The following is a 19,349-nucleotide window of genomic DNA, read 5'->3' as shown; positions in this document are numbered from 1 at the left end:
ATGGAATCGCCGATTCTCCCGCAACGTAAGCCACGTATACGTCTCTCTCATAAGGCAGAATTTTGGAGGGATTCTTTGTTTCTCCGCTTCTACTTCATTTGCTTCTACCGGTATCTCGCACGGCTGCCTGAATTATTTACGCGGTCTTAACGTTGCTTGCCAAATAATTCTCGTCTCTCGTCCTTCCACCCCTTTGCCCAACTACCACCGGCTGCTGCATTCTCTCCCTATCGTTGTTAGCGTGGCACGTTTGCGCAACACGTTTATTTATTCCTGAGCTAAGCGAGGATACACCGGGTGGTCAATAAATTTGCAGTTTGCGCGGTAAAAGGTTATCGACGTCCCCGGCGAAATTACTTCGCGGGACGCGCTATTGCGTTAGAGCCACGCTGCATACCGCAAACCACGGCACAATCGCATTGATTCCACTTTATCGATAAAAATTATTTTCATTGTACGCCGTTTGTCCGCCAGTCTATATATTCTATTCTATATAAAAGTTCTATATAATGCAACGGATTGATTTGAAATATCGTTGTCATATCTTAGACAGCAATAATTGCAAAGTATCTCTTATCTTGTATCCGCTGTTTATTCATCTAGCGTCTACTGTTTATTTTGTCTAAACGTGGTCGTTTGAAACGTTGCAATTTTTTCGAAAGCAGGTAAATGTAATTAGCGATATAATTATAATATCGGATAGTTGGATAAGTTCGATCGGCACGAAGCTTATTGAAATTAAAACGAAAGGTATATAGAAAGATATATCTGTATATAATGCAAGAAAAAGCTGCAGACTTATATTTAGATGTTCTACTAAAATATTATTCAAATCCACAAAAGTATACCATTATCTGGAATATTTCTATAAAAAGATCTGTGACACTGCTATACAAGATTACCAATTGGTCAATTCGAATATTCTAGTAATTCTAACGTTAATTATCACTTTTTGCACAAAGGTAGAAGGTGTCCTAATATGTTCGCGAACGAGAATGTACGAGATTCCGCGAAATCGGTGGTAGGGAAACGCGCGAGATAAATTCGTGACGTGGTCTGTTCTCAATAACCAATATCTACGAAACAAAGGATTTGCGTAGACCAAACGTCCTTCTTGATATCGAGATCGATCGAGACCTGTGTTCCCATCGGGTATCCCTTGCTTCGCCTTTATCTCGACACGTTTCTTCGACGAACGTCGAATAACGTAGCCGAAGAGGATTTAGAGAAGTATTTGTTCGCCAGTGGGGATCAATAAATCCCGAGATAACGCGAACTTGTTGCAGATAACGTTTAATAACGCATACGATCGTGTGTTTCAGTCATTCGTTAGGACACGTCGAATAAATCCTAAATTCCTAGCCTCGCTTTGAAATATATCGAACAATCGAAGCCACGAATTCCAAAGCGGTTCAAATTCACCGATGAATGGTTCGAGAAAGTTAGTTTCTTTTGTCTATCTTTTTTAATACGTTATTTATCTTGTTAATTTTTTCCGCGAATATTCTTTGTACGTACGTACATTTATTCTATTTTTTTTAGTCAGTTCGTGTGGAGAATGATATCTAATAAGAGGAATATTTGTTAAATTTAATTACTTTCTCGAGACAGTCGCGACTTACGACGTCTTGGACTTGGTGGCTTAGATTGGTCGATGAAAGAAAAGAGCGAAGAAATTGAGAAACCGAGATTACTTAGGATAACGTCGATATATCTCGATGTGCAAAAAGGAAAACAATGAGATTCGAATCAGAGGAACGGTGTTTCGCATTAAGAATGTTGTAAGTCGTTTCTAATTGCAATTAACAAATCTTGGCTCACTGGTGAACTTCTAAATAGGCCAAAAGAACACAGTGGCGTCGTTAGAAATAACGTACGTATGGAAAGAATCTTGATGTAGACACGATGATGACGATGAATTGCACAAAAATCCTCCATTACCGTCAGATTTCTTCTTTGTACGCTTTTTTCCTGCTCTTTTTTTGCGAGTCTGGACCAATCGAAGATTACACACCGTGGCTTTTCGTTAGAACGAAATTTCTGGGGTCGTTCGAATGGAAAGGAGGATCGATGAAGCAACCGAGTGGTCGCGGAGGAAGAGATATTCAGCTACGGTCCGGAAAGTTGCGTCCGTAATACGCGAAACGTTTCGCAGACTGGCATGTAGCACGAATGTTAATGATGAAACATGATATGCTAATCGATGAGAAACATCATCGTCGGATCCGAGGCAACTGAGCGAAAACGGAGCCAGTGCTGTTGATGGAAGAGATAGAGCTAGGTTGTAAATTCAAGCGTTGAACGACGATATGGATCGATCTAACTTTAAACCAGAGCCACGTGCGTTTTAGATGTAGAAATACTTCGAATTTCAGACTGCAAAAAATACGTAATTTTTTCACTCCACTTTGTGTTTCCATCGAATATCCGCACGAGGTTAGATCGCTTGAATTCAAGCAACCTAAGTAATCCGAACGAGGCTTAAAATTGAAAGTATAAATCGAAGAACACGAGAAAATTCATCTGGAATGTATATAACATTTTATTAAGGACCTTTCGATATATTACCAATGGAATTTCATATTAATGAAAGTGGTACGCGAATGCAATAAACTCAGGCGAAGGAAGAGAGAGAGAGAGAGAGAGATTTACATCATCTTTGGCTATAAGATGAAATGTATTAATCTTCGACTTCGTTTTTCTTGATAAACGAGCGGAACGTTCGAGTAGCTCGTAATGCACGCGTTCACGTGAACACGTGTCTCGTGATTAACGACTAGGAAGTAGCTATTTCCTTATTTAATCTGGCAACGGCCCTGAAGTTTCGTGGGATCGATAGAAACGCGACCGATAGAAATCAGCTATGTGAAACCGTGAATCACCAGGTCTTTGTGCTCCTGCGAACTTAATCACGCAAGCGTCTTTTATTTTATCCTTTCTTGGCGTTAGTTTCGTTTCGATCATCGGTTTCATAATTTTTATTCTAAAGACATTCCTCCAATAAGCGGATGCATGTCGTTTTACAAAAACTACGAAATTTCTTAATAACAACATGCCAGACTTTCGGTGATTAAAAATTTCTCGGGTACTGCGTATCTAATTTTTAAGTCGTGAACAATTTTTATACTAAAAGAAAAGCCTTCTAAATACGTAACAAACGTTCAGCCGAAGAGATTCGTACAAATAGCAATCTTTTCCCAGTTATTAAGAAATGTCCGGCTGTCAGAAATAATTTCTCAAACTATTAAAAAAGATTCTTAATCGTCCCTTACCAGATTTTTTTACTATGAAAAAAATCTCCTAATTACGTAATAAATTCGCAACCGCTAAAGATATCTTCGCTCGAATCTAACAGCTTAAACTAGCAACCAGAAGATAAATGGTTTTTCGTTTCTACTTCGTTTCACGGCAAGTTACAAATTATTACAAATTGCAAGGCTTACGGTAGATAGCGATTGCTGTTCCCCAACAGCGTTATCCACGGCATTTCTAAACGCGTTCTAAGCTCCGAGTCCTTGACGAGATGCACACGCTGGGATGCCAACGGGGGCACACGTTCACCCGTACAATGAATACAGGGAGTCTGGGAAAACCAGTTTTCGTAGTTCACGATCCTATGCACGCCGTCTCTTTATTTTCTTCTCCTTTTTATCCTCCTGTCTTTTTTCTTTTCCTATTTTCTCCAGTCTTTTCCCACTAACCTATGCAGTTGCAAAAATAATGGTCGAGAAAGTGTTGCTTGGAACCTTGATCCTTCGGCTACTCGCTTGACTTTTCATCTTCGATGTTTGATTCGCCTTTTTCACTTTTCTGTCTGACAACTGTCAGTCGTTGATTGATCAATTGTTGTTTGTCGGTGGATAAGCTCGTGGTTCTGTACGATGATGATTTATAGAATTAAAGTTTTGTTATGCGTTACTTTCAATCTTTCACGAAGACGTTGGAAAGGAATAAAAAGAAACATTCTTCGCCATCATTTATCTCTCCACTTTCTTTTTTTCATTTCTTTGATCCTTTCACCCATCAACCCTTATCTCTTAACTACAAATGTCCACGCTATTCCTATTATCGCAGAAGTACAATCTCTAGGGTTATTTCGTGATTTTATTTATCGAACGATCGTGTTGGAAAAAATTAGAGAAACGTTTCTTTATGATCGAAGATACCCCAACGCCGAGTAGTTTTTAAAATGTTCTAGTACATTATGCTAATGAAATAAATTTTCAGATAAATTTTAGACACTAGTGGCTTACAGTTTTGAGTTATTGCTTCAAACGACAGCATTGCTGCCAGAATTTCTTGACATAGATATCCAAATTGGTTATTTAGAACATCGACCAACTGTCAACTATATTAAAATGGTTATCTTTGTAAATATAATAACATATCGATAAATTCAATATACCAGTGATTCTAATGAACCGACAAACAAGCTAATTTTAGAAGGCTCGTTTCGCAGAGACTAATCACGATCGATCGAGGGGAAAACGTATGAAATAAGTTTTATACGCGAGAATCGAACGCTGAAGGTTATTCGGTTACGTAATCGAATAGCACAGTGACCCACAGACCTTTTTCTCTTGCTCTTTTCTTCTTCCTTCATGCTTTCTACAATCGCAACCTCTCCTTGAACCATCCTCGTGCCTTCTGGAGATCGTCGCCGGCTCGAGGAACGCGCAGCTGACTTCGATTAGCGTGCACATCCCTGGATCATCGATCCATCCGCATCAAACTGTGTCGTTTAACGCTATCTTGAATGGTTTTGAACAAGCAATCGTTCAGAGTCGAGATTCTTATCGAACATTTTTTCTACGCAAGAAAAAGCTGCTTACCTTTTTCCTTCGATGATCCATAGAACCTTTAACAATGGAGACAAGTTATAAATCACGATGAGTAGACTTCATCGACGATAGGTCGTGTTTTGATGACTTGGAAGTTTCTTTTGTACGAGCTCCGAGGGAATATTAAAATAGATACTTTTTTTCTAAATATCGCTGATTTCAAAGCTTCTTTCCTCTGAACTTCAGGAAAGTTGAAAATTAATTTTATTTAATCGTGGAAATTGCTATTGAAAATTTCGATTTTAGTTTGATGAAATATTTTATCGTGCATTATGAGACTTGTCTTTGACTTGTTTCGAAGCTTTGAATATTCGAAGCTCGAGAGAGAAGGAACAAATAAAAGCAGAAATCGAATTGCGTGAATCGTTGAACTTTCTCCCAAAGAAATATTCGTCGCTGTAAACACCACGTTCGTTTTAAAGCAGCGATTCTTCTCTTTCGTTCAAATAGAAAGCGCGTCGAATTTTGATTTATAGATGACCCCCTGAATATTTATAGGATCATTCGAACGCAACCTCTGCTTGAAACAATTCCGAAACCGTCCAAAACTTCCTCAAACTTTATTACTCCCTGCTATTCCATCAATTTCTCTCCAATTTTCACATTCACCTAAAAATTATTCGTAATAATAGCTTCACGCTGTAACAAAAAGGGGGACGAAATGAAAATAAAATAAAACAATTGAATTATTTCAGCGAAAGTATTTCAATATTTTCATTTACGCGTGTCATTCGTTTCAATGATACTTCCTTTTAATTCCAATCGCAATCACTTCGCAGTGTTGTCTGACAGGAAAATATAACAAAGTAAAAATACCATTGTCGATTCATTTCGAGTAGTATCCCTTCTTAACATCGACAGTCACTTCGTATCCTTATCGAAGAAAAATAGAATGAAATACAATATGTACTCCAGTATTTCCATTTGAAAATTTTCTAACTGCGTAAAGATGAAAAGCGGTACGCTGTTGTCGCGTAGGAGACACAAGAAATCGCGAAAATGACAGATCACCGGTGATCTCCTCGCGTCGCAGTTCGAACGTTTCACGATTAAGCTGAAGAAATTGAACTTTATATATGGTAATAGAATTTATTATGCGAATCCAACTGAGTGACGGTTCAAAGCGTTACAGCAGAAAAAGACGTCGAGCGCTAATTTGCGAGGGTTTTTATACTGAGCTTTTAGTCCTTCTGCAGGAGTTATCATCGGGTGTACATCAGAGGCGGCTATTCCGTCAGTATCTGATTATTGTTCGATAGTTGTCGCACGCAGGATGTTTGGTCTATCCTATTACCGTTTCCGAGCGTGTAGTCTTCTTGAGCGTGCGACACTGTGATGCTTGATTAAAATTGCTATTTGCAAGTTCAAAGCATCTTAGGAAACTAAAGTTTGATTATTTTTTTTAGAGAGAGAGAGAAGAATGGTATGGACAGTTGCAAAGGCTTTCTTTTTGTCGTGGCTTGGTCGCGAATGGGAAAGTCGAGTCAACCGAGCCGGTGGCACAGGGTGCGCAAAAGAAGAGAAGCGCGAGGAGAAGGCAAAGTTTCGAAATACGAGATGCGCATAATTATACGCGCCTACTTAGCTGCATCGGGAATGCAACGTAGTCCTCCGTTTTTCTGGCACGCCCCGTGTCTACCTTTCGATCGGCCTTTGTCCGTCCCTGCTGCGACTCCCATTTATGGCTTATGAACCTTATAATCCGCCTCGTCCCCTCGTAATTCAACGCCCTCCTAACTGTTGTTTCATCCAACGATGTGACGCAAAATTCGCGTCAAGTCACTGTAATTGCCTCGATCGAACTCGTGACGAATGGTAAATCACGGATAAAATGTCTTTTCGAAAGGAAATTTCAAAGTTAGCTGCAGGTTGCCGAAGTTTCGAATTCGACTGCAGGTTCAAGCAGAATTTTAAACCTGCTACGCTCTTCCAATTTTTATATTCCGATTTCATTCTTGATTCAACGAAGGAAAAGATTCAGCGTATTCTAGTAACGTGTTTCCTCTTAAGAAAAATAACAGCGCTAATGTAACTGCTAGATGTTTTATATAACACGCGTAATATGGGCATAAAAGTGTACGGTAACTGTTCAAACACATACTTTCGCGAGCCAATGCACGATTTGCTATACCATAATAAATTTTTGCTTCGAGATATTCATCGCAACAAACATACAAGAAGTGGGCATTGAAATCAATACGATTATGAAAAACGATTGCCTAATTAATTTCAGTAACGTACCTGCTTGCCTTCGGTTTTAACAAGTTTCAACATTTTTCTCCTTTTCTCAAATAGAACATCCGTGATACTATATTGGAGAATACCGTGGCCAAAAATCGTATTAAGAGAGCTAAATAATGACACGAAGAGTTAAAAAGGTATTCCTACGTAACACGCGACTCTTTTTCACTCCCTTAAAGGAAACAAATCGAAAGAAGAAACTTTTCGCAGAAGATACAATGTTATTTATATGGGTTAGATGATGAATCGTAGATCAAAGAAAGGAAGAGACTCGATGCCGATCACGCGCCGGAAGAAGACTGTTTCGTATGATCGACACACACCACCGACGACGTGATTTTCACCTTGACCGTGGACGGGTCATCGTCCATCGTTCCACCTTTGCTGATACTCCTGTTGTCGGGCCTCGTATTTGATGTGGGGCACTCGCCTCGATGTCGTTAACACCGATAACATCGTCCCTTTTTGCATGTGTATAAAACATTCCATTCGAGAAAGTAGGCTAATTTTGGGACTGAATTATCGAGCTAATCGATCGATCGTCGCGAGTGTTGTTTGTCGAGACGTGGAACGAAGATCCGCAGTCTACTGACAACGAATTCTCAGTTACCCCGGTTTCAGCTAAGCGTAGATTATAGAGCGGTCATCCCCGTTGGAAAGAAGAAAGGTGGTTTACCTTGCAGCAGCTACCTACGTCAAGCTATGTAAGAAGCTGAGCTTCTGCGAAAGAGAAAAAAGAAGCTGAGAAGAATGGAAAGTTATTCTCGTAGAGAGTAAACCGCTGCTTCTCCACGATTGCGAGACATTATCACGTTTAATTGTCGTTCTCGCGTTGAATTAGCATCGTGAGAATGTTAACTCGACGAAATTTCTGATGACATTTCTTAGAAGACTACGATTTAAAGGTCAGCTAATAATTATACGTCTTCTCGCGACTCTGTTTGCTACGTTTATAAGTCCTCTACATTCCGTTTCGTATTTCTTTCTTTCTGTTTTGTATCGATTTGCAAATTTTCTTAGGTAAATTCGTAACGAGTAATCGGAAAAGATGGAAAAGGTACGAGTCTTTGTCCGCATTGTCCGATGACCGAACAACTCACGTCGATTAGCGATACAGGCGATCTATTAGAGGAAAGCGTGAATCGATGGCGAATCGATATCAAGCTGGCCGTGGCGTCTATTACGAGTAATAACGGAAGGCTGTTCCTGCAAGGTAAACCACCTTCCTTCTGATCTACGAACAGGTCAGTCGACGCGTGTGCTCGCCCGAGCAGAATTTCTCTTTCGATTGCCTTTCATAGAATCACCGTGAACATGAAGAAACGATCTCTCCTAGTCTGTTCTAACGTAAGAATCGCGCCAAAGAAACTTCTGTCGGCTATTCTCTGTTGCATATTATCGTAGCTACGTATCGTAAAATATATCTATTACAACGAAATGGATTTATTGTTTAAATGGAATTAAAATTTAACATCTGATATCTAATTCGTATATCGATTAAGAATTTAAAAGCCTCTTTTATTTTCCGAGTAATCAATTTCTGAGCTACAAATCGAATGAAGTAAGTTTCTCTAAGCCGATAGAAAAGTCATAGCATTTAATTGCGACGATGATATTCGAAACTGAGAGGCAAATCGACGAACCGTACTCTGAAACTTTTATGCCTGCTATATTATACCAAGAATTTGTATAAATAATTATGTAAGTTTATTGTCGAGAATCGTGGATCTTAATCGTTGAAATAAAAGTAAAGGAACACTACGATTACACTTAGAATTTATATTAAAAAAGTTTTAGATTTATTTAATAAATGATTTGCTGCTCAGCACTCTGGAACTCAACGGAACAGTTGCATTCATCTGTTTTTCGAGACGCTATGCACACACGTAATTCCATACTACTACGCGACTAATCTAGTATAGCACACAAAATTATACATATCTCAATATTTATATCATAATATGGTGCTTCCTTTGTCACTAATTCGTACATATACGTATTTTGTAAATCCTTACAAACTTACACAAGTCACCTAAATATAAGGTTCTTTAATTCATGTTTTCCAATGTGGCATATCCTACAATAATGCAGAATCTAAACCAGTATGCGTTAATAAATCGTGTAACATTTTTATCAGCGCATATCGCGATATCTCGAGCCTTTGTCGAGTTCGAAGAATTCCATGCTTCGATAGCACGATCGAGATCGACGTGACGCCGATAGTCGTGTTTCGCGCGACGTCACGTTTGCAACTAGAATACCTTTTCTTTGTAAAATAGGCTCGATACATATTGCTCGATAGAAACAGAGTTCTACGACCATTTTGTTTTCGCTTCGGGCGACGAGAATGTTTAATTCGAGGCACGTGTAGCACGCTGGATCTCCATAAAACGTGTCGCGAGCCAAGACAAAGGAAAAGTACTTTTAAAGTCACGGTCACTCGAAAACCAACAATTTCACGAGTCCTCGCACGATGTGTTCCTGTTTTGCCGGTGTTATTCGTCGACATGACGTTCATTTCGATTAATTTATCACGATTCCAACGACCACAGTCGTTTCAACGACAGTTGTTTCGACGCTAGTGGTACAAAACAAATCATTTCGAGGAACTAACTGTTAGTGTCTGGCCTATCGCTCACGTAATCTACTTAAAATTCTGTTGTATTTCCGGTTGGCTTTATACAGCGACGAATAAAAGTATCGGACGATTCGAAAAGTTCGAGGAATGATCACGATATGCAAGAAAATAATCGATCGATGATAATGATTTACGATATATTTAAATTTTAATCTCGATAATCTTACTTCATAAATAATTGAACAAAAAAAAATTATATATTTCCCAACTTTATATGAGATTTGACAAAAAAATATTTATTTTCGTTCATCGCTGTATGCGATCACTAGTTTGGTATTCCCTAATGGAACATTTGCGATGACGTTTTCTCGTTCCTCGAAATGTTAGTTTTTGTCTATTAAAAAATGTCTGACGACTAGCTGGGACGATTTACGAAGAGAAACTGCTTTTCGTCGACATTGTTTTTTACACGATATTTGAACAAGATTTTAAAATATTCTGCGATTTAAAGGTTAAGAAACGAAGATGAAATCGTCATGGTTAATCCTGGATATTTTTTAAATGTTTAATATCGTTTAATCGAGTTTGTCGATCGAATTGATCTTGGCACTTAGATTATCGATCTCTTAGACGGAATAATTTTTCTATTTAAGGATTCTTTTTCCTTTATCTATTTTTTTTGTGATGTTAACTCGTCTTTATTAAGTTTCAATTTTCAATTGAAACGCAACCCGTTAAACCCCAGAAACGGTTATTACGATTACGTGCAGAATAAAAGCACAAGTTTCTTCCAACTCCTTAGGAATAATAAGACGACTAGAAAGAAACGACGGTATACTTATCGTATTATTTTGGACGAAACGATGCTCTAGTCGAATATCTTTCGAATATCGTTCACAGATTGCCGAATATCGAATCACGGCCATAATCGAAGACATCCCGGAAACCCTCACCGGAGGTTTCACATTGCTCTTGCACCTTTCTCCGCGGTAAGCATATTATTCACACGTTACACGACACCAAACGCATACTATTTTACTCAGACACGTCATACGAGTGCATTCTCTTACGTTCAAACGGATTGAACGTTTTAAAGCAAATAGAAGCTTTCATCCCTGAAAAACCGTCGAATGAAATGTTTAAATTATTACTCTCAGCTTTTACGTTTGAATAAAATTAAAATATAATTTGCCAGGGTAATTCGTTACGATTAAACGCTATCTATTTATTAAGGTAAACTGAAACTAATTAGATTTCAGTGGATATTAACGAAGCACGAAATTTTGCGTATCGATCGAGGCGATCGCGTGCCAATTTGGGTTTCCAACGTGCAGTCAGGGCGAGAGCTCATGTTCGACTAACGACCCTTCGTCAAAGTCGTTTAACTCGAGGATGTTCGCCTCGCGACTCTATTCGCACCCCTACCCCAAACATTTCCCTTACCTCGATATAATCTCGCGTCGATTTCGAATTCTCCAACCGATATTCCGATCCTGTGTCGATTAGCTGTTGAGATAATTCCGCACGATGGATAAACGTATAATTATGCAAAGTTGGTTGAATCACGGTCATGGTGTAATAGAAGCAGCACATTGCACGAAAGTACATACTCTATGTATATTTGTTTTCCACGCTTTCGCCAAGAAATGTTGTGCGATGTCACGTGGAAATCCGGGAGAAACTCAATGACACGCTCTAGAACCTAGTAGCATCATCCGAATCGTCTGGTAATTAAAGGAATTTCGAACCTTTCGTAGGTAAAAGGACTCTGCTCGTTTTCTTCGACGCGATTTTAATATTCAGCGCGTTCTCAGCGAACATTAATCGTACGAGCGAAATCAAGTATTTCATAATTTCCCTGCTACGAATTTTATAGCTTGTCTGTCGGTAATCGTAATATTAGTTAAATACAAGTTAACGTTAATTAAATATACCATCTTAAATAAAGTATCTTTCTTTCGCAAACGTGTGTTTTACAATAGTGCACCTTCGTACAAACGTGACACCAAGTCTGTGAAATGTCGCGGTGTTTATCTCAACGGAACAAAATGGATCGTACGCAATTCGACGAAATAATATAAAACAGAAAACGTTGTACGTCTATTACTTCCTCATAAAATGAGAGACACTTTTCGGACAACCCAATAGATTTAAAAAGGTTACACTTTTCTGATCTTCGTAAAATCGCCCCTGTGTCGATGTCAACTTGCAACGACACATCGAAGGTACAAACAACAGACGTGATACGCGTTTGTTTGTCGTTACTTTCTCTGTTAATTGTAGCTAATCGGGCGCGTAGTCTCTAACAACCGGATCGTTTCAATAACGAGCACTTTACCGTATTAGCGGTTTTCATTCCGCGATGCTTGCGTAACGTGTTTTTCCTCGTCGGCGCCGAGCCGTTTTCGAGAAATTCTCGATTTTGTAACGCGAACGACCTTGTTCTTGTCACTTTCACTCGGCTCGTCCGCGGACCACGATCGCGATCGTCCAGAGCGAGCATCGAGAGATCGTTGCAGAACCACGTGCACACGCCCATTTGTCTCGCAACGATCGTGCTCGCGTAGACTGAACCCAGGAAAGTCGACCTTGCCCTTGACAAACGACTTTAAACGCCAAAAACAGCTTCCACCGGACCTTACAGATTCTTTTCGAGATGATCATCCACTGACAATTTTACGAGCCGATTGCGTTTATGCCAATTTACGCATCACGGTTTCTCAATCTGCTTTGGAAGAGTATTTCGCGATTATTTCTCTCGTTTAAACTACATGTACCAATAAATTACAGATGGAACTTTTTTATTTGTGTCTTGTGTTTTTGTCATTTCCTTGTGTCATTGTTCTTGGCCTCTTCGTTAATGCTCTCCTCTATGCTACGTCTACTTGCAAAATTCTCGCATTCCACGCACATACCTATTACTAGTTGATAAATTATTATACGCAAGAAGGTTCTATCTATCGCTCATATTAGACAGCCAATTTTTGTAAATGTACTCGACAGAAGGAACAATAGAACGTTTTCCTATTTCATCGTTTTTATCGTTTTTTTCTATAAAATTATCGATGGCATTGATTCGAATGTAATCGAGCTCAAGGTACGCGCTTTAGTGTGCGATGCGATTGTCCAAGGTCGTCATCACCTTGATTATTTATTCCAAAAATTGAAATCGTATGTATCCGAGGGAGGAAGGTCGACGGCAATGGAGACATAACGCGTGGATCGATGCAAGCCTCGACTCGACTCTCCTTTAAATAAACCCGAAAGAATAATGATTACAAATTTCAACGCAACGAACAGCCGCTGGTTCCTCTCGAAAACAAGCCTCGCTTTGTGTGTTCAAACAGAGAACGAAACTCGACGCAAACTTTTACCTTTATACATATTCGCAATTATCGATTAGCAGTCAAAAAATCTCTTTATCTCTCTCTTTCTCTCTCTTACTATCGACAAAGTTTATTTGCATTTCAAACAGTAGTAGCGAAACTCTCTCTCGGATATTGCTTTGTATCCAAGCCAATTACGCTCCCCTGTCTCTCTCTCTCTCTCTCTCTCTGTTTCGATACAACTATCTCGTTCTATTCTATGGAGCAGTAACGATTACAACGATACAACGTTATTCAGAGCATGCTCGTAACGATGAAGTTTATAAGCCGACTGATCTTTACGTGTATTTATTTATTCGCCTGTTTAAATCAAGTTGTATTCGTTTCGTTATGACTGAAACGCATAAGATCGTTGAGTCGCGTAGAAGAAAGTTATCAAGGTATAATGAAATCACAGTCGATAATCGGTTCTTATTTGTAGAAACGTAATCTTTCAAAATTAGCATACTGTTAACCTGCAGCGTCATCGACGTTACGCAATGCTGGTTGTACAGGGTGGGGCACCCAAATGGGAACATTCGATTACGCTGTTCGTCTTCAAGGTAAAGAAAAGGTAGCCAAAAATGTAAAGTCGGTTTTCCATTTAACTTGAGCAATCGTTCGGTCCTGAAACATTCGATATATGTATATGTTTAAATGCACGAATCGACGGTTCTAACGTTAATTGATCATTAAATTAATATCAACGATACATAAACTCTGCGATAAATGTAGGAAATAAAGCGATTCAAGATTGCAAGAGCATCTGCCGAAGGCAGGAACGGTGGTCGTTTAATATTCCCGATTCATCCGGCTGGTTCATCCCGCGGAGAGGTCGAGAAACGAACGTTTTCGTGTTGCACGGCAGCCTGAGGCCAACCACGGTTAACTTTCGCTGTCAAACGTCACGTAATCCAAAACCGAGGCGGCTGGATACGCGCGTCGTCGCAGCATTATCCGTCTACGGATCCACTCGCGTGCATTAAACATGAGAATGACCCCGCATTACGGAACGACCACGGTTTTGCAACGTGTTCCGTTACACACTGCCCCCACTGGCCAGTCACAAGGATTCTCGTAAACACCGCGATCTCGCGAGCTGTGCTGCTCTTTCGGATTTTGCAGGCAAACCGATGATAAATCGCTTTCCGTGCGGAACATTACTTTTTCAATGTAGAGTAGAGCTTCTTCGAAAAGGGAGAAGGTGATCGACTCGTTCATAAGGTCATTTTTTAATCGGAAATGTGTGCGACGGTGAAATTGAGAATGAATAGAAACCAGTCGATTTAATCTATTTTTAGAACCATTCGCCTGTAATACGCTTGTAAGCTTCCATTCGTAAGTATTAGGACACATCCTATCGTTCGACGTAAAATCGTAAATTATGAGAACTGTAACGTCAAGTTCATAAGATAAAGAACTGCCCTATATTTTTGTGTGTTAAAAGATTCTGTGCAAAAGTTTGTTGCACCGACGCGTATCTTGTTTATCCGCATTTAAACGACTTTTTGCAAACCGAATACCGTGATAAACGGCCGTACAGGAGATACGTAAGTACTTACGTCTTGCAACGAGTTAAAGTATCCTTCTATTTGCCTTTCCTCTATTTGCTTCGGGCTATACGATTTGTAAATAATATCGACGAGTGCACGTTGTTCTCGCAGCGATGTAAGAAATATTCTGACAGTTTCGACAGGTCGATATATTCGGAGAAGAAATTTTTAGACGGTCTCGTCTCGTCTCGACTCGACTCAACATTCGATCGAAGATTCCACGTCTGCGTCTGCAATTCAGATGATTTGATTCTAAAGTTCAAGGCTTTTCATATACAATCTTCAAAATACTAGAAAGAACGCCAAGCACGTTTAAGTAGAAAGAATCGATATATTGAAAGACAAGGAAAAAGACACACACGAAACCAGTCAGTTTTCAGTGAAAGCTTCGTCCGAGGTCGCATAATTAATCTGCTATAATTACGTACATACGTGCGATAATTTTTGGCGTGCGCGTGCCTCCTCCGCCTTGTCTTCTTCGCTATCAACGAGGTTATACTTCGTGCACCCAGTGAAAGTGATAATAAATCCGAGTCACGCGGTCTCCCGATAACGAGATTATTCCTTCAAAAATCTCTCAATCCTTTTTCTTATTTTATATCTCAATCTTTATTGGCATTATATATTAATTACATAAATACCATATAAATGATAATATAATAGAAAAGGTAAGATGCGGCGGGTTAATTCGCCAGCACTTTCATTTAAAAACTTTCACACCAATAAACGATTCTCGAAATTACACAACCCACCTTCCGATCGGTTATCCAATTTTTTGGAATTAGAAAATTATGCGTTTCGTGTAGGGACTGAGATTCCTCTACGGATAATGACGCGATAATGTCGCAACGCACGTGGGTATCCCGTTACATCTTCGACAGCGTGCAGGAGGAAAGAATATAAAAAGATACTCGCCACGGAAAGGACGGGCTATTACGGAGAAGAGTTGAAAGTTGAAAGTGACACTCTCGATCTTTCTGCTACTTCTTCGAACGTAGTATCAAGAAATCATTTCCCTTTCTTTTCTCTCTAGAATCGAAGAATACCTACGTATCGAATTAACAAATATGAACGTACAAAAATACATCTCAATGCCAAGAATTCCAATTTTGCTAACGTAGTTTCCACGTACGTCCATCGCAAGCAAACAAACGATTAATTATAGGTTTAATATTACAAATTATCGACACGTTATTGATACGATGAAGAGACGGACTAAGGCTTAAATATTTCCGGGAGATTACCGAAATCACCGGCCTTCTATTTTTAGTTCATTAATTAAATTCCTAAAGTCCCTTCAAATGGGCAGTCTGTCCCTGGTACGATATTATAATAAAGATTAATTTCGAGGTAGTCGTTTATAAAAATATAGACGCAAGGAGAGAATTCGCACGCGTCAACGACTCTACAAAGTTTATTTAAATTATCTGATCGCTCCTTTTGCTAGAATCTTACGTAAATGTATACCTACGTCGATCAGTGAGTATATAAATTTAGTAAATTTGCCGCTTTTACCGTCATAACGTCATTCCATATCTCGCCTTTCGTTTACGTCTTCTTGGTCAACGTTTCGTTTATGGTATCGCATAGTTGAGATACTCTATCGCGCCTATAGAAACGCAATTACACCACTTCCTGCGACAGCTTCCATTCCTTTCACCGTGATTACGCCGACATCGGGAGCGAAATGCACCGACAAACAAAAAGACGCTTAGAATCAGACAACTGGCCGCCTTGTCCCTCTTTTCGCGTCCCCATGATCCTGACAGTGAAGGTATCTCGAGGACGAGACCTTATTCGATCGATCACGCGATCTTCGAGGCTGCCCACGTTTAAGGACGACCAGAAACTTTCGTACCGGAAACATCATCGAGAATCGATCAAACGATCGACGAAGGATTTAAGTTAACCAACATGATTCAAATAAGTACAGTGGTTCGCAAAAGTATTAACTTACTAGAAATTTCTCATCTTTCTCGACTATCGTTCGCGAATAATTATAAGGACGAACATTGAACTAAAATTCATATGATTATTGCGTAGAATTCTGTAGAATTTCCCTTATAACGACCCGATGAAGTGGCAGTGACTTTCGTGATTCGAATAATCGCTTGCTTGAGAGGGATTCGACTCGTTCGAACATCGAAAAAGGTACAGTCAGACCTCCGAAACCTGCAACTACTCGTTTTCAGATTAACAATCACCTTGTGAAGATCGAATACTTTTGATAAGTACAATGTACGACGAATTGATTTCATTAAGATGTACAAGTGGATATGTAACTTAACTCCATTATTTATTTAAATCGCATTTATTTCAGTTTGACGAACTTGCAGTTGCAAAGAGAGGCAGAGGAATGCGCGTGCGCGTTTCAAAGAGGCGTGGTGCATACCTCGAGGACAATGCAACGTGAATTCGAGCGGTCGATTCAAGCGAACGATACTTGAAAATGGGTCAGAGGATTTTTCGTTTCACGGATCAGTTCCGATTTTACGCACGATGAGCTCCCTCCCTCGGGGTCGACGACTTTCCACGTTCCCGCGGACGATTTTGGACCGAAGGTTCCTCTGTTCCCTTCTCGTGAAACTCGTTCACCTCATGTCAGAAGGCAAACTCGATGCCAACTACTTTTATCGAGTTCGCGTGAAAAAACACGTAGGTCGTTCGTCGTGAATGCGTCTATGCTTAAAGAAAACGACATAGCGTTAAGTAGAGTTCAATTGATCTGTACGCGACTACACTGGCGCACGAAAGTATTCGAACATGCGCAACAGTAAACTGTCCATTCTGTGCGTGTGGTGTAAAACAATTTGTAATTTCACTAGCGCTGTGCTGAAACACAACTGTCGTTTGTTTAAAAACAGGACGCGTAGAAACAGAGCCGTTAAAAACTAGTTAAATTATGTACGCTGGTTAACAGGTACCGATATGCGCGATATCTCACAACAGGCATTTTCCAAATTTTCAGAAAACTACGAATTGTGCAGGTTTGACAAATCCGAGCAGTCCATTGGCGCGTTAAATTTCAAAATACATAAATTCCAGTCGCGCATTTTCATGTACCACGAAATTTATTAACTTGTCATAGAAACACTACGAATTCCCAATTCCAAACCTATTCAATAACTCAACCGTGACGGGACAATGATCGCAAACGATCGGGTAGAGTGGAAACCACGATGGTAACGTTTGCTATCGTCGTAGCTGTCAACGATGGAAACACACGTACGATCCACGTATATACGTGATTGAGTATCGGCTGAATCGAGAGGCAGGTTTTCTAGATGGGGAAAACGTCGATCTGCGTAATCACTTTCCATTGAGTGAATTTTCCCCTAGCTGTTGATCGCCGCCGTTTCGAGCGATTTATTTGTCGTCAAACCGCGGGACGAAGGGAATCGCATCGAACGGAGGGAATTTTTGTTCGGCCAGCCGTAACGATACCGTAACTCCGGTAACGAAATACACGATTTATTATTATGCGTTACGTCGTCGCAGTTTCATTAAACGCGTCCTGCACCGGAACGCGTCGAAGAAACGACGTTAACGGGCCTGCGGCCGATTTCCGCCCGCTGTGCCGATCGTGCGCCGTGATATTCAACAACCACGGTGAATAATGCGATCCGTCGAGTGATTTGATCGCGATTTTTCGTCGCTTGTTGATCGTGAAAATCGATATGAGAAATTTTGGTAATTCTTTGGTTTCGCGAATTGGATGAATGGAAGGATTTCGGATGATCTTATTAGAAGTAAGTCATCTGATTCTTAAGAACCGGGCATGTGTAATGATATCGTAAAATTAAAAAGAAATAAAGTCGATCGATTTGACTTACAAGAGGTTCGATTATCTCTTGTTATCCCTTGGGCCTTTTACAAACTGTTTTGGACATTTAGACAAATTGTATCATTGGACAAGTTATTGAAAACTAACCAGTTACTTTGCTTTTCGACTGTCTCGTGCGAACATACTATTTTTTAAACGCATGTTAAAAGCATATCATTAAAAACAGATGATATCGAGAAAATCGACAAAGATGAATCTATCACGCTCTTTCTGTGTGATCTTCGAATGAAAATAAACCGTATTAGCATAGAACAGTATGCAACGATTCGATCTCGTATCTTGGAAAAGACATCCATAGGTCAAATCCGGCTCGAAGAGGTTTTTACCTTGTCGAACGCTCTCAGAAGTTCCTTTCTCTTTGACGCTTCGGTAGCAAATGGTTTGAATAATGGTCATGTATCACGGAGAAGCTGATGATTGCAGGCCTTCGATAGCTCAGTTGGTAGAGCGGTGGACTGTAGTTGTTGAAGCGTTCCAGAAGAGGAGAGATATCCATAGGTCGCTGGTTCGAATCCGGCTCGAAGGAATATTTTTTGTAGAATGAAGTTTCTTCCACCAAACGATTCGAGCAATTTGGTCGGAACATGAACGGGAAATGTAAATGTACATACAACCCCTTCGATAGCTCAGTTGGTAGAGCGGTGGACTGTAGTTGGTTCGACTAATGCGGTGAAAAGAGAGACATCCATAGGTCGCTGGTTCGAATCCGGCTCGAAGGAATATTTTTTGTAAAACAAAGCTTCTTCGATCAAACAATTCGAGCAATTTGGTCGGAACATGAACGGGAAATGTAAAGGTATACACAGTCCCTTCGATAGCTCAGTTGGTAGAGCGGTGGACTGTAGTTGGTTCGCGATGAAAAGAAAGAGACATCCATAGGTCGCTGGTTCAAATCCGGCTCGAAGGAATATTTTTGCAAAATATTAT

At 39.9% G+C, this 19,349-nt stretch overlaps 1 long non-coding RNA gene and 3 other non-coding genes across 4 annotated transcripts; 3 read left to right on the top strand and 1 right to left on the bottom strand.

The window, feature by feature from the left end:
* Positions 1-3,719: 3,719 nt before the first annotated feature.
* Positions 3,720-4,720, bottom strand: LOC143302618 (uncharacterized). The gene is made up of 2 exons (XR_013058247.1): positions 4,572-4,720; positions 3,720-3,874 (listed from the first exon to the last, which is right to left on the bottom strand). It is a non-coding gene; the product is annotated as an uncharacterized LOC143302618 (long non-coding RNA).
* A 14,126-nt stretch (positions 4,721-18,846) lies between these two features.
* On the top strand, positions 18,847-18,948 carry TRNAY-GUA (transfer RNA tyrosine (anticodon GUA)). Its single transcript has 2 exons — positions 18,847-18,883; positions 18,913-18,948. It is a non-coding gene; the product is annotated as a tRNA-Tyr (tRNA).
* Positions 18,949-19,037: 89 nt separating this feature from the next.
* On the top strand, positions 19,038-19,141 carry TRNAY-GUA (transfer RNA tyrosine (anticodon GUA)). Its single transcript has 2 exons — positions 19,038-19,074; positions 19,106-19,141. It is a non-coding gene; the product is annotated as a tRNA-Tyr (tRNA).
* Positions 19,142-19,230: 89 nt separating this feature from the next.
* On the top strand, positions 19,231-19,329 carry TRNAY-GUA (transfer RNA tyrosine (anticodon GUA)). The gene is made up of 2 exons: positions 19,231-19,267; positions 19,294-19,329. It is a non-coding gene; the product is annotated as a tRNA-Tyr (tRNA).
* Positions 19,330-19,349: the final 20 nt, after the last annotated feature.

This window comes from Bombus vancouverensis, chromosome 4, assembly GCF_051014615.1.
Source record: "Bombus vancouverensis nearcticus chromosome 4, iyBomVanc1_principal, whole genome shotgun sequence".
In the NCBI taxonomy this organism is placed as follows: Eukaryota; Metazoa; Arthropoda; class Insecta; order Hymenoptera; family Apidae; genus Bombus; species Bombus vancouverensis.
The sequence above is the reverse complement of the archived record's forward strand: the minus strand, read 5'-3'. Positions and strand labels throughout refer to the sequence as shown.